Raw genomic sequence first — 16,066 nt, 5'->3', positions numbered from 1 at the left:
AACGCATACTTTTACAACGCATACCTTTACAACGCATTTTTTACAACGCAACATCCATTGCAACACATTCCATTACAATGCATGCCATTACAACGATTTTTTAAAAACTACCTTTACAACGCATTCCATTACAACACATACTACCTTTACAACGCATTCCATTACAACGCATAGCATTACATTACATGTATGGTAAGTATTGGATAGTGTAGGGGTAAAAATTACTATTCTAACTCCAGGGGGTGCAACAGTAGGGTAAGTGTTGGATAGTGTAGGGGTAAAAATTACTATTCTAACTCCAGGGGGTGCAACAGTAGGGTAAGTGTTGGATAGTGTAGGGGTAAAAATTACTATTCTAACTCAAGGGGGTGCAACAGTAGGGTAAGTGTTGGATAGTGTAGGGGTAAAAATTACTATTCTAATTCCAGGGGGTGCAACAGTAGGGTAAGTATTGGATGATAATGGTATGCGTTGTAATGGTATGCGTTGTAATGACTGCATTGTAATGACATGCGTTGTAGTGGTATGCGTTGTAATGTCATGCGTTGTAATGGTTGCGTTGTAATGACATGCAATGTAATGGATGTTGCGTTGTAAAAGTTTTGTTGTAATGGTAGTGCGTTGTAAAAGTTGTGTTGTGAAGGTTGTTTCCCGATGTAACCTAGAACTGTCTCTGTAATCCAGAATTGAGTGCAAAAATGCAATGAGAGTGGTACAATCTACACAATCCAGAAATGTCAGTGCACGATTATACGAATGCAGGTGCAATCCAAGTAATCTGGGAACACCAGAATAACTTTAATCTAACACAGATCCAGTGACAGACAAAAATGCCACACTCAAAAAAGCAATCTGTGTAATCCAGAAATGTCAGTGCAAAAATCACCCAGGCGCTGTTGCAATATGTGGAATCTAGAAAGGTCCTTGGGGGATTACTCAAAGAGGGGTGCAGGCTGTGCACAAAATGATACTGACACTGGTGCAGGAAATGTAATCTACATCAGCGAAAACGTCATCTCCCCCGGCGCGTGCTGTGTAAACCATATATGGCAATGTAGCGTTACTCTGCCTATGAAACAATTTAAATGCCCAGGGAAAGTCAGTGAAAATGTACACTGTCCAGATGCAGTCCACTGATTACAGAAAGATCACTGCAAATGAATGTTGTCACATATGCAATGTATATAATTCGGAAACGTGATCGGAAAATGAAATTGACTGAGAAGCAATCATGTAGTCCGGATGTTTCAGTGCAAAGTTGTCTGCAGAGTTGCAATTTGTGTGATCCAGAAAAATGGATGGAAAATTACACTGCAGGCTGCAAATTAATCCAGAAACGTCTGTGCAGAATTTCACAGTGAAATATGCAGAATTTGTAATCTGGACACATAAGCACAAAACTAGACTGGCAAAGACGCGAACTGTGTAATCCAGGAAATGTCAGTAGAACATGAGACTTGCAGGATTGAAATGTTACTGAACAACAGGCGGGAGCTGCTCGGGCAGCGCCAACACAAACAAGAAGAAGAGATTGTGGTCTGTGGTTGTTAGGAGTATAACTCTTCTTGTAAAATACCCTTTTACATACTCCTACATGACTTTTTGAATTGGCCCCAAAACATCTAAATCAGGATTAAAATGGGAATATTTAGGTAACACTGATCTACAATTAGTGCAAGTCCCAAAAAGGACTGTGCCTAAATGCACATTTAACAATAGAGAGTTGGACCTTTCAAGGCTGATATACATAGGCTTCAGTGGGGTAACAAAGACCCCCGAAGTGCAGGGGGGCGAGCTCCAGGGGGCCCTCAGCACAGTACCCTGCCCTGCGAACGCCTGAATGAGTCTGGAGGGGGGTCCCTCCATGTACATTGCAGGGGGGTCCCTCAAGATTCCTTACGCATGTATGTGTAGTGTACTCTAGCGCTGCTCCGTGCACTCACACATGCCTTGGTGCATCGGCCCCCACAGGGTCCACGTGGGAGCGGTAGGCAGACAAAATATCGAAAATAAAATATCGATATGCAATAATATCGATGTTTTAATATCGATGGTATAGTATATCGATGTGCCATAATATCGACAGACAGAATATCGAGATTAAGGTATGTATGTTAGTAATATCGAAATTTTGTTGTTTAGTGTTATGTATTTTATTTTGTTGTTTATATGTTTGCTAAATATGTTTAGAAATGTATGTTTGAAAATTAGTAATTTTGTTAACATTTTGCGTTTTAGTATTAGAGCGGGTTGTGGGTTTATAGGGGAATAGGGTGGGAAGTAATTTAATAATAATTAATTAATCAATATATGTTTGTAAATATTTTTAATTATTAATTAATTGGTAATTAATTAATATTAATTAGTTAATTAATTAATATAATGTTGTACATATTTTTAATTAATAATTAATTGGTAATTAATTAATATTAATTAGTTAATTAATTAATATAATATAATTCTTGGGTAAAGGGGTATTTTTAGGGTTCAGGGTCAGTTTTCAGTTCTTGGGTAAAAGGGTATTTTTAGGGTTCAGGGTCAGTTTTCAGTTCTTGGGTAAAGGGGTATTTTTAGGGTTCAGGGTCAGTTTTCAGTTTTTGGGTAAAGGGGTATTTTTAGGGTTCAGGGTCAGTTTTGGGTTTTTGGGGTACAGGGGTATTTTTAGGGTTCAGGGTCAGTTTTCAGTTTTTGGGTAAAGGGGTAATTTTTGGGTTCAGGGTCAGTTTTCAGTTTTTGGGTAAAGGGGTATTTTTAGGGTTCAGGGTCAGTTTTCAGTTTTTGGGTAAAGGGGTATTTTTAGGGTTCAGGGTCAGTTTTCAGTTTTTGGGTAAAGGGGTATTTTTAGGGTTCAGGGTCAGTTTTCAGTTCTTGGGTAAAGGGGTATTTTTTGGGTTCAGGGTCAGTTTTCAGTTCTTGGGTAAAGGGGTATTTTTAGGGTTCAGGGTCAGTTTTCAGTTCTTGGGTAAAGGGGTATTTTTAGGGTTCAGGGTCAGTTTTCAGTTCTTGGGTAAAGGGGTATTTTTAGGGTTCAGGGTCAGTTTTCGGTTTTTGGGTAAAGGGGTATTTTTAGGGTTCAGGGTCAGTTTTGGGTTTTTGGGGTACAGGGGTATTTTTAGGGTTCAGGGTCAGTTTTGGGTTTTTGGGGTACAGGTGTACAGGGTAAAAATAAAATAAATGTAAATTAAAAAAAAATTACATTAAATTATTAAGTTTTTAATTTATTTTAAATGTATATGTATTACTTTTAATTTTTAAATTATGTTATAATGTTTTTATGTAATATTTGTTAAATTATATGTATTTTAAAATTATTTTTAAATTATTATTAATACATTTAAAAAAACGATATTTTTTAAATTTCGATATTTTTGTACTACGATATTATTTTTTCGATATTTTTGTACTTACCATTATGTAGATATAATGCCGATATTTTTGACTTCGATATTTTTGTCTCGATATTTTTGTAGGTCGATTTTCTGTCTCTCGATATTTTGTCAGACATTCGTGGGAGCATCAGTGGCCCCCTCAGCCCCCGTAGTGGGGGACTGAGATCCAGGGGGACCCTCAACACAGTACCCTACCCTGAGAGCTCCTGAGTGAGTTCAGAGGGGGTTCTCTCCATGTGCATTGCAGGGGGGTCCCTCAAGTTTCGTTATGCATGTATGTGTAGAGTGCTCTAGCACTCCTGCGTGTACTCACACATGCCTTGGTCAATCGGCCCCACCGGGTCCAAGTGGGAGCATCAGTGGCCCCCGCGATGCCGGTCTGGCGCCAGCGTCCTGTCCTGGTTCATGGGGTGTTGAAGGCAGATGGGGGGGTCAGACTGTGAGTGTGGGGAGTAGGGTTGTGCACAGATGAGTTAGGTTTACGCAATGTAAGTCGTGAGCCTAAATGCTGCGAGCTAATCTGCTTGTATTGGTCGCGTTTGCCGCATGGTGACATATAAACAGCAAACTATAACACCATTATGCCATTAGGGTACTGCTGTGCGCATTTTCGCAGAAACATGAACTTTAAATGCCTCTGCTTGGCTTTATTGCCCATAAAAGTGGCGCTGCAACGTTTACATTCAGCAATAAACGAGGCATTGATCAGAAATATAATACAAGCCCAGGGCCAGGAAGAACTGGAAGAGGCAGAGCGCGAGAATAACAGGATTCAGCAAAATAGGGGCCACTCTGACCAACAACTTCAAAAAAGAGGCAAAATAAGGAGGTTTATTCAGGACTGATCAGCACGACTAAAGAATGACAATGGAACCAACCCAGATCTGTGACTGGGGTGAGTGTCTGAAAAGTTTCAGCGTTCCGTCCATCCTCTCCTTGTGTTTGCTTTGTTCGCCTTAAGTTGGCAGGGTATGCCCAGACGTGGGTCCCTTGCTCACTTTGCCACTGGATTCAAGCTAGCCTGGCTGATGAAGGGTGTTACCCCAAAACTGGTCCTAGGATGCTTGTTTCCGGTCCAGGGAGGACCTGGCTTGGCAGTTCGGGCTGGACTGTTCCAATGAGGCACAGGGTCAAGACTGATTTTCATATGGCTGTGTCTGAACTGGGGTGGCAAAGCGAGCTAAAGAAGGATGGTGGATTCAAACCAGACCTGGGGCTGGGTGTGAGTGTCGGAAAAGTTTCAGCGCGCCGTCTATCATCTCCTTGTGTTTGCTTTTTCACCCTAATTTAGCAGAGTATGCCCAGACGTGGGTCCCTTGCTCACTTTGCCACTGGATTCAAGCTAGCCTGGCTGATGAGGGGTGTTACCCCGAAACCAGTTCCAGAATGCTTGATTCCGGTCCAGGGAAGACCTGGCTTGGCAGTTCGGGCTGGGCTGTTCCCACGAGGCACAGGGTCAAGACTGATTTGCATATAGCTGTGTCTGAACTGGGGTGGCAAAGTGCGCTAAAGAATGATGATGGATTCAACCCAGATCTGTGACTGGGGGTGAGTGTCTTAAAAGTTTCAGCGCCATCATTTCCTTGTGTTTGCACGACTGAGCCAGCCGCGATGAGGAGAAGTGGCCAGGGCACTAGAACAATGATTGAGCCAAGCCGGGCACTGAAGGACGAAGGCTCAGCAGTGAGTGAGACTCAGGAGCAGTGATTGAGCCAGGCTGGGCAGTGATTAGGAAGGCCGGGCACTCAGTGTGGCAGCCAGAGTGTCGCAGCCTGGGTACTGAGTGAGGTAAGTGACTGAGGCATGCTGAGTGAGGTAGGGTAAGTGTAGTGTCATGTGTCCCCCCATTCCGTGTACATCTGTCCTGGTGTGTAGTATCCTGTGTGTCTTCTGCTCCCCATGTCTGAACTGGTGTTTAGTGTCCTGCATGTCCCCGTTCTCTGTTTGTCTGAGCTGGTGTTCAGCATCTCGTGTGTCTACACTAATCCTGAGGGTCCACACTCCCTGTATGTTTGAGCTGGTGTGTAGTAAGTATCCTGTGTGTCCACATTCCCTGTTTGTCTGAGAAGGTTTGCAGGTAATACCCTGTGCTTCCACACGCCCTGTATGTCTGAGCTGGTGTGTAGTAAGTATCCTGTGTGTCCACATTCCCTGTTTGTCTGAGAAGGTTTGCAGTTAATACCCTGTGCTTCCACACGCCCTGTATGTCTGAGCTGGGGTGTAGTAAGTATCCTGTGTGTCCACTTTTCCTATTTAGCTGAGCTGGTGTGCAGTGTCCTGTGTTTCCACACTCCCTGTATGTCTGAGTTGGTGTGTAGTGTTCTGTTTCTACACTCCATGTAAGTCTGAGCTGGTGTGTAGTGTCCTGTGTTTCCACACTCCCTGTATGTCTGAGTTGGTGTGTAGTGTTCTGTTTCTACACTCCATGTAAGTCTGAGCTGGTGTGTAGTGTCCTGTGTTTCCACACTCCCTGTATGTCTGCGCCGGTGTGTAGTGTCCTGTGTTTCCACACTCCCTGTATGTCTGCGCCGGTGTGTAGTGTCCTGTGTTTCCACACTCCCTGTATGTCTGCGCCGGTGTGTAGTGTCCTGTGTTTCCACACTCCCTGTATGTCTGCGCCGGTGTGTAGTGTCCTGTGTTTCCACACTCCCTGTATGTCTGAGCTGGTGTGTAGTGTCCTGTGTTTCCACACTCCCTGTATGTCTGAGCTGGTGTGCAGTGTCCTGTGTTTCCACACTCCCTGTATGTCTGAGCTGGTGTGTTGGGTCCTGTGTTTCCACACGCACAAGGCAGCACACATGGAAAAAGAATAAACAAGGAGAAATAAAGCATTTCTCCTTGTTTCGCAAAGTTAAGACCAGGTTTTCCCTGGTCCTAATTTTGCCTCCTGTTTACGCTGCCCTTTTAAATAGGGAGGAGCGTAAAAATCAAGGGGTGTTGTGGGGAAACTTCCAACGCAACACCCACTGCCCACCCCTTTCACGCTAAGTATAGCGTGAGAGTGGGCCTTATTTACAAGGCAGCTTTAAGCCATGTTAAGTGGATTAACGCTGCCTTGTAAATAAGGCGAAGCCCCTATCACATCGAAAACGTCACAAAAAGTGACGTTCCCGTAGTGATAGGGTCTTGTAAATATGCCCCTATTATCATTTCATTTTCACATTTAAGTCATTTTCACCAATAACTTTTTTGGGCAATTTTATTTTTCCACACACATCAGCATTGCTTCACTTTCTTTTTTTTTCATTTTAGATCTGCATTTTTTTCTGCACACATCGGCATTGCTTCACTTTCTTTCTATTGTTTCAGATTCGCATTTTTTTCCAAACACATCCACAAAAAACATTGCCAAAGGCAATAGCGCTTTAAAGGCAAGACCTATTGGCTTTGCCAATGCTTGTTTTTTTGTTGCATGTGAATGTCGCATGATATTTCTGCCATAACGTGCTATATGCTAGGAATGTGCATAATCCGTACAGTACATGATTTCACATGGTATAACCAATATGATACGTCTTCCGCGGACTGCTGTGCCATCTCTGCAGCTGCAAAGGTTTAATAAAGATATTTGAAATGAAAAGAACATTTGGAGCATGGGGTCATTTAGGGACCTTTGCAAGCCCTAGCTTCAGAGGTGGTGAAATCAGCACCAGAAGCACATGGACAGCTTGTCCTTATGGACAGTGTAGTAGGGGCCCAGCTCTCCTTGGGGCATATTACCTACGATTAGCGATATTTATCGCTAACAATGCTTAGCAACTCATTTTTTAACGCTAAGCATCACCGTAAATTATCGCAGAGATAACTTGCTATTAGCAAGGTTTATCTCAGAAGTGATAAAAATCCTCGCGCTAACTGCCAAATGAGAGATTATCGCTGGAAAACCAACGATAATCTCTCGAAGTTTGGCGTTAGCTTGATGATAGGGGCTCACAAACTTAGCCATGATATCCACCTTCCATAGGATATCATGGCTAAGTCAGGAAAATACCAGGTGTAAAAAAAGCAGCGCTAACCGCGGTTAGCGCTACTTTTTTTTATCACTAACAGGGTTAGCGAAATCCTTGATAATAGGAGAAATGTCACTTAGCAACATTTCTCCTATTATTTTTCTCTGGAACGCCCCCTTTGCATCTCATTAGAGATGCAAGGGGAAGCGTTGAGAAAAAGGGTGCTAACATGCGAATTTGCGTGTTAGCACCCTGTTGCTGATAGGGATATCATTTTATCTCCGCTTTCTTGGCTTTTAAAGCCAACAAAGCGGAGATAAATCCCTTGATAATATGCCCCATAGTTTTCTGTTAATCTTTTTTTACTGATAGTGACTAATGTTGCATTATTCACTATTAGGGTTATAAAAATGGAGTACAAATAGCTGGAAAATTACTTTTCTTGACAGATGTGGTTAGTTTTAAAAAAATGCTTTTGATTGTATGTTGTGTGTATGCTTGCGGGAGAGTATGTTTTAGTGAATGCGTGTGTGTATGTAAGCAGAGTGTGTGTATGTGTAAATATGTGTGTGAGCGATAGTGAACGTCAACGGGCATCTGATGTCCCTTCTGCTACCCCAGGCATTTTGTTGTATCAGCGTCCGTGATTTGGAGGTGAAATAACTTGTCCTCCCATCTCACAGGGCTTTTGGACCCTCAGCCGACCACCACAAAGCAGCATGTAAACCTCACCCTTCTATTGTAATCAGGGCAAAAGTCCTAAAAAAAACAAATGGGGGGACTAACCTAGTTAATCAGTCTTCAAGTGGCATCACGGCGCGTGACATCACGGCGTGTGACATTGCAGCGCGTGAGGCGCATGACATCACAGGAAGTGGCATCACAAGAACTGACATCAGATCGTGAGCCCTCACATGTATGTTTAGCTGGTCTATCACGAGTTGAACATTTGAGCACATTTCGAGTATTCTTGCAAACCCTCCTGATGAGGCAGAAGATTCACACTTTTCTTAGCTTCACATAAACCAATGTTGCCTTTTGCCAGCGTAAAGCTTCCTCTACCCATAGTGCTTTAAAATAAAAAATAGTGATACCTAAATTATTACGAAGCCACCTCAGGGGAAGTGAGCTCTATATAAATGCTATTTATTTTGTGCAAATACTGGGAAACACCAACACATCTGCAGTTCTTCCAGTGCATGCATTTCTCCTTAAACAGGACCTGATGAAAGTGAAATGCTGCCTCTCTTAAATATTTATGAAGTGCTAACAAGGAATGAGCCTTTGTTTCCCCTCTACTGCGTTTGCTTCCAGCCAGGAGACTCTAACAAAAGGAGGCCTGATGACCCCTCGAATTCAGCCTTTGTTATGGGCCAAGCAGAAGTCATAAATAAGAAAGCCCCTCCCAGCCTGCATGTTGTTGCAGATCGAAAGCAGATAACAACATGCAGGCGCTGCTGAAAGTGTCCTGGTGTTTGGAAATTACTAGGCCTGGGCTATTAATTCAGCTCCGCTCGCAGAATTTGGGTAATTTCGCTTTGCACGGAGAACGCGGAATTGCCAGAAATTCCGAGATCCGCGGCTGTGCGGAATTTTTTGCTTGTTTGTGCTTTCAAAATGCGTGTTTGCGAGGTATTTCTCCCCGAGCACGCAAACAGCATTTGCAAACAGGAAAAAAGCATCGCGAACAGGCGGAACAAGCAATTCCACGTGTTCGTGAAACTTTTGCGTGCTCACGGAATTTTTTTACCGTTTCGCTGACCTTTTTCGTACCGCGACTCTGCAAATTCCGCCATCCCCTAGAAATTACACAATGACACCAGGACAATTTCAGCTTCTTTTTCAGTAGGGCCCAACTTCTTGGCAGGGTTGATGGCATCCACCCTGTGAAAACAGAGGGTGGATGCTGTCCACCCACGTGTACCCCCGACTGGTGCCCTGATTGTAATCTTAAAGTTTAGGAAAGAGTGTGGGCACATGTCTGCCACACACAGCACTCAGGCCTGGGCAACACTGAAATTTGTGTTGGTACAATTTGCGTAATTACGCATTACGCTTGTTACGCGAAGTATCCAAAATTACACCATTATGTCACTTCATATAATTATGCACCGTTCTCAGTAAACAATATTTACTGTGAATGACGCAATTTGTGAAAAATTGGGGTGAAAATGTAGTGCAAGTGCCTAGGAAAAACAAAATACGAGTGACTGCTTTTTTGGTGCTTTTGTTTAAATGCATCCTCGCACCAAAAATTGACGAGAGGTTACATCTCACACTAAACAATGCAGTGTGACATGATGGATTTACATTTCACATAATTTTGTTTAGTTTCATGCATTTTTGCATAATTTTGCGCAATTATGTGAAAGAAAATGATGAGACTTTCGCAATGTCTGGGGTGTTAATACTAGATTAGGGACATAAATTGCCATGTATATCCTAGGGACAGAGCGCATCGCCCTGCAGCTATTTTTATTTTATTACTGCAGGTTTAGTTCAATTTGCTTCTAATTGTCATCATTTGCTATAAATGTCCCTGCTTCCAAAAAAATGGAACAGGTTTGGCAGAGAGGTTATTATAATAAGATGTTCATTTTAATTCACTTTACTAGAAAAAGGTAATGCCAGAGGGCTGGAGAAAGGCTTGTTGTACCCCATCTCTGTGTCTGTCTCAGATCTGTGACTGGGGGTGAGTCCGTCCATCATCTCCTTGTGTTTGCTTTGTTCGCCCTAAGTTTGGCAGGGTATGCTCAGACGTGGATCCCTTGCTCACTTTGCCACTATATTCAAGCTATCCTGGCTGATGAAGGGTGTTATCCCAAAACCGGTCCTAGGATGCTTGTTTCTGGTTCAGGGAAGACATGGCTTGGCAGTTCGGTCTGGACTGTTTCCATGATGCACAGGGTCAGACTGATTTGCATATGGATGGGTCTGAACTGAGGTGGCAGAGTGGGCTAAAGAATGATGATGGATTCAACCCAGATCTGTGAATGGGGGTGAGCGTCTGAAAAGTTTCAGTGCTCTGTCCATCATCTCCTTGTGTTTACTTTGTTCGCCCTGAGTTGGCAGTGTAGGCCCAGACATGGGTCCCTTGCTCACTTTGCCACTGGATTCAAACTAGCCTGGCTGATGAAGGGTCTTACCCCAAAATGCAACCCAGATCTGTGACTGGGGGCGAGTGTTTGAAATGTTTCAGCGCTCCGTCCATCATCTCTTTGTGTTTGCTTTGTCTCTTAATTTCCTCATGATGGGGAGCTGCCATCTCTCAGGTGGACCTAGACAGTTTTACAAAAACATTGCGGTGGTAAACAAAAAACATAATTCACAGGGAATCATTAAATATGTGAAGTTTTCCATGGTTTCCTGTGACATACGAATCCATCATCATAATGGCAGCCCGCAAACCTCCCTGCAGAACTTTACCATTGTCAGGGCCACTGGGATTATTCTGAAAGTTTATTTCAATTATTTAACAAGGGTATCTGAGTTAAGTGGAGAAAAAGCCAATTATGCATCACATTCTCTGGCGTTATCATTTGAATCTATTTGAACTAAAACAGGGAGATTGGGAGGGGTTACCCTCGTTAAAAAAAGATACCAGGCACTGAGGGCCCGATTCACAGAACTAACTTAAGGCAAAATCCTAAACTTACTACTTTTGGTATTCACAGAAGGTAGGATTTTGTCTTAAGTCTGTCTTAAGACAAACTTAAGGCCCACAATGTGCAGGACCCGCCTGCCTCCACCTGGCATCGGATGAGGCAAAAGCCAATGAGTGTGCAGAATCCACTGCCTGCCTCCACCCGACATTAGATGAGGCTCCCGGCCATCACGCGGTCTCCCGGTGAGGAGCCGATATCACATGGTGTCAGGAGCTGAAAACCACTGCAAATTGTTTTCCAGCTCATTTTCCGAAGCTTTGAACTGCCAACGTCCATTAAGGGTTGTGAATACACCCCAGGGTCTCGGCACCAGCCTCAGAAATATTTTTTTTGAGGGGGAGGTGGGGCTTGGGGGCAGGGTGGGGTTCAAAATTGCCTGATAGGTACTTCTCTGCACAAGGCCCCGCCGCTTCAAGGCCCCACCCCTCCTCACAGATTGTACGTTGTTACAACGCATGCTTTTACCACGCATGCCTTTACAACGCAGGTTTTTCAACGCAAGTCGTTACAGCGACTTGCGTTGGGGGGCGCTGGATAGTGAATAGTTTAATTTACTATTCCAACTCCAGTCCCCGTGGATAGTATGGAAGGTGTTGGATAGTAAATTATACTATTACCTATCCTAGAGTGCCCCCCAGCGCAATTCGTTGTAATGACTTGCGTTGAAAAACCTGCATTGTAAAGGCACTGCGTGGTAAAAGTTGCGTCGGAAATGATGTTTCCCTCCTCACACAGTAAGATTGTTCTTCAAGTTGGCAGGTATGGAATGTGCAGAATACTCCTGCCTCCACATACATGGAATGAGGTGGTAGCCAATGAATATCATTGGATGATGCGGCAGCCAATCAATATGCAGGATCTGCCACCTGCCTCCACATGCATCCGATGAGGCAGCAGCCGATTAATATGCAGAATCCTCCTGCCTACTCCTAGCATCACATGAGGCGTGAGCCAATGAATGCAGAATCCTGCTGCCTCCACATGCGTCGGATGAGGTGGCAGCCAACGAGTATCATCGGATGCGGCGGCAGCCAATGAATAACATCGGATGTGGCGGCAGCCAATGAATAACATCGGATGTGGTGGCAGCCAATGAATATTCTCAGATGAGGAGGCAGCCAATGACTATCCTCAAATGAGACGGCAGCCAATTAATATGCAGCATCCAGGCGTGCACGTGCTCTGTGCCGAAGGCCTCCTCCAAGTGCAGGATTTTTCTGCGACTAGGGGGCTTGTGGGGTTTGCACTGCGCGCGTGGAGTCCAGTGGGGCAGTAACTATGGAGGGCTCACTGCGAGTGACGTGAACCGGCCGACGCAGACCCAAGACTGACGGAGCTTCCTTAAGTTCAAGGTTTGTGCAGCTTTAGATATACCTGAGCGTTACCCCCAAAAGGTCTGCGGCCTGAGGCAGGCCCAAGCTTCTGCCTGGTGGAAGAGACCAGAGAGGAGGAAGGGTGTGACGAGAGGGGCGGGCAGGTCAGAGTGAGAGGGGCTGTTCTGAGAACAGGGCTGTGCTAGAAGTGAGTCCATGTAGCACACTTTTGGAACTTGTTGTAGTACTTTCAATAAGGAGATTTTAAATAGCAGGGTGGGGGCCACATGTCACAGCACAAATATTGTTTGGGGACATAAAAGAGGAGGAGACTGATGACCTTATTTAGTTATTGGTACAAAAGGGGGTGGTGATGGACGGAGCATCTGAAGCAATCAAACACTCACACCCAGTCAAAAGATCTGGGTTTAATCCATCATTGTTCTTTAGCCCACTCTGCCACCCCAGTTCAGACATGGCCATATGCAAATCAGTCTGACCCTGTGCCTCATGGGAACAGTCCAGCCCGAACTGCCAAGCCATGCCTTCCCTGGACCAGTAACAAGCTTCCGAGGACCGGTTTCTGGCATTTCAGCCGTCTTCAGCCAGGAGAGCTTGACTCCAGTGGCAAAGTGAGCAAGGGACTCACGTCTGAGCATACCCTGCCAACTTATGGAGAACAAAGTGGTACAAAAGGGGGTGGTGATCGACGGGCATTTAGTTATTGGCAGTGGGTTACTCTCCGTCAAAATATAAATCCTATAGGATATAATGGGATTTGTATGTCGGTGCATGGGATTGCCGTCACTGTTGTAATGGAGCATCCCGTCCGCCAAGATCTAAATCAACCCCTTCGTTCGAGACAATTTATTTTGGGCACATATCAAAAGAAAGCATATGCAGTTTAAGAGGAAAAAAATCAAGGGTTTTCCTCCTTTCTAATCCACTCACACAAAAGCAAAGATTTGAGAATGTAATTTCTATACTTCCTTAGAACGCAGTGGTTTCCAGGGCCGCGCGTTCTCATGCTCACTCTGATACTTTTTTAATGAAAAGCACTTCAAACACCCCTCGCTTTCCATGATGATTTTAAAAAGGCGCTATCCCCTGCGAATCAGCTGCACTGCGCCAAGGATCTATAAATTAGATTGACTTTTCAAACGAGTTCTTCTGAGAAACAGGAGTGCTCACCGTTCTCCTGAGAATTTATGCAGAATGGAGACCCCACGCGGGAGCGCCTCCGATGCGGCGGGATGCTGAGTGCCGACACCGTCGCCATGGATAGGAAAATTAAATGAACTCAGCACAAGAGTGCCACTGAGGAATCCGCCTGCTCCATACTGACACAACCCCCAAGGAAATGAAATCAAATAGACTCAGCACAGCCGCGACACTGAGAAACCCTGAGGGCTCGCAGCCGGCGCGTCTCCCGGTGATCTTTCAATTCACTAGATATGGCAAATCAGTGCTAATAAGGACTTGCGCTCTCCGTTGCCGACGCACTGCCGGGTGGTCTTTAAATGAGGTTGGCTTAGGACCGCAATACCAACAAGAAAGCAAATTATTCATTTTTGACATATCTGCCAATTATATATAAATCCAGTTATCTTAGCAGAATACTAATGTGAATTTCAATTGTGCATTGCTGACACATCCCGGAAGATCTCTGAAATCAATCGATTGAGGACAGCGGCACCAAGAAACCCAGCACTTCATTACTGAACTGAAATACCTCCTGGGCAGTGGATCGCGAATTTCAATCATCTCACCACACCAGAACCCATAAGAAATGAATTTGTTTAATACTAATGTGTCTGCCGTGTCCCATGGATCGCTAAATTCAATCGACTTCGCCTTCAGTAGCTATCAGAAACGGAATTGTTCATCACCGGCACTTCTCCGGAGGAAACATAAATTCTCTCAAGTTAGCGTAGCCGGGTTAATAAGAAATCGAAGTGCTCATTGTCGAAAGAATGCCCAGAAATCAGGATCTCTCCATTTGTTCGACTTATCATAGGAGTAACAATCAGAATTCGAACTGGTTATTGCTGCCCGATCTCCCAAGGATCCATGATTTAATTGAAGTTACCACAGCAGTACCTGTCAGAAACTGACTTGTTTGTAGTCGATACATTTCCAGAGGCAAAGCACCACAGTACCAATAAGAAACTAAAGTTCAGACTCACTTTCTGAATGATCTCTCAAATTCACTGGATTTAATGCAGCAATTTTAATCTGAAATTGAATCCTTGATTGCCAAGACATTTCGTAAGGATCTGTCAATTCAATCGACGTAGTCCAAAAGTACCAATGAGAAGACAAAATGTTGATTGCTGAAGGAACTTCCAGACCTCACGGTCTCTGAATTCAGTTGACTTAGCACCGCAATGGTAATCTGAAACTGGATCTTTCGTTGCTGACGCATTTCTGAAGGATCTCTGAATTCAGTTGACTTAGCACCGCAATGGTAATCTGAAACTGGATCTTTCGTTGCTGACGCATTTCTGAAGGATCTCTGAATTCAGTTGACTTAGCACCGCAATGGTAATCTGAAACTGGATCTTTCGTTGCTGACGCATTTCTGAAGGATCTCTGAATTCAGTTGACTTAGCACCGCAATGGTAATCTGAAACTGGATCTTTCGTTGCTGACGCATTTCTGAAGGATCTCTGAATTCAGTTGACTTAGCACCGCAATGGTAATCTGAAACTGGATCTTTCGTTGCTGACGCATTTCTGAAGGATCTCTGAATTCAGTTGACTTACCACCGCAATGGTAATCTGAAACTGGATCTTTCGTTGCTGACGCATTTCTGAAGGATCTCTGAATTCAGTTGACTTACCACCGCAATGGTAATCTGAAACAGGATCCTTCATTGCTGACGTATTTTCTAAGGATCTCTTCGTTCAGTTGACTTAGTACCGCAATGTAAATCTAAAACTGGATCTTTCATTACTGATGTATTTCCTAAGATCTCCCCGTTCAGTCGATTTAGCACCGCAATCGTCATCTGAAACTGATCTTTCATTGCTGCCGCATTTCCTAAAGTTCTCTCCGTTCAGTCGGCTAATACCTTCGGTAACTCCCACGGCCAGAGCATATCTCTCTTTTCAATCGACTTAGCACTACACAGCCCAAATCAGAAATAGAATTGTTCATTACTCACACATCTCTTAGATCAGGGATTCTCTAAATGCAATTGACTTAGCATAAACGTTCTAGTTGACAACCAATGCATTCATAGCAAACACACTTCCAGTGTGATCTCTCAGTTCAGCCAATTTAGAATATCAGAATCAATCAGAAAACAAAATCTTTGTTACCAACCCACGTTCCAAAAGATTTATGCTTTCGTTCGGCTTGACGCAACGATACCATTTAGTAACCGAATTGTTTATAGCAGATAAGTCTACCAACAATGTCTCAGTTCAGTCCAATCAACCTAGCACAACAGTACAAACAAACCTCCAAATTGCTAACTGCTGAGACTTCTCGCGAGGATTCCTCCACTCAACGGGGCTCGCGCGGCAGCGCCGCTGAGCTTCAGAACACCTCACACTTGATGTGATTTGTGAAAACAATTGACTTATAGAGCAGAGACTGTGAATCAGCTGGGGTAGCAAAATCCAAGGCAATGCTTTTTTATCTGACTTCAGGCATCAGATTCGCTATGTTGACATTTTGGGAAACTAACACAGGAAGAGCAGTTTTCGTCTCAGATGTCTTTATCATGGTCAGGTAGGCGTGGG

General features: G+C 44.0%; 1 protein-coding gene across 2 annotated transcripts in view; it reads left to right on the top strand.

Annotated features, from left to right (window-relative positions):
* KCND1 (potassium voltage-gated channel subfamily D member 1) overlaps positions 1–16,066 on the top strand; it is a 760,024-nt gene that overhangs the window by 429,676 nt on the left and 314,282 nt on the right. The window lies entirely within an intron of this gene.

This window comes from Lissotriton helveticus, chromosome 10, assembly GCF_964261635.1.
Source record: "Lissotriton helveticus chromosome 10, aLisHel1.1, whole genome shotgun sequence".
Taxonomy (NCBI): Eukaryota; Metazoa; Chordata; class Amphibia; order Caudata; family Salamandridae; genus Lissotriton; species Lissotriton helveticus.
Note: the sequence above shows the minus strand (reverse complement) of the source record. Positions and strands in the feature narration are given on the sequence as shown.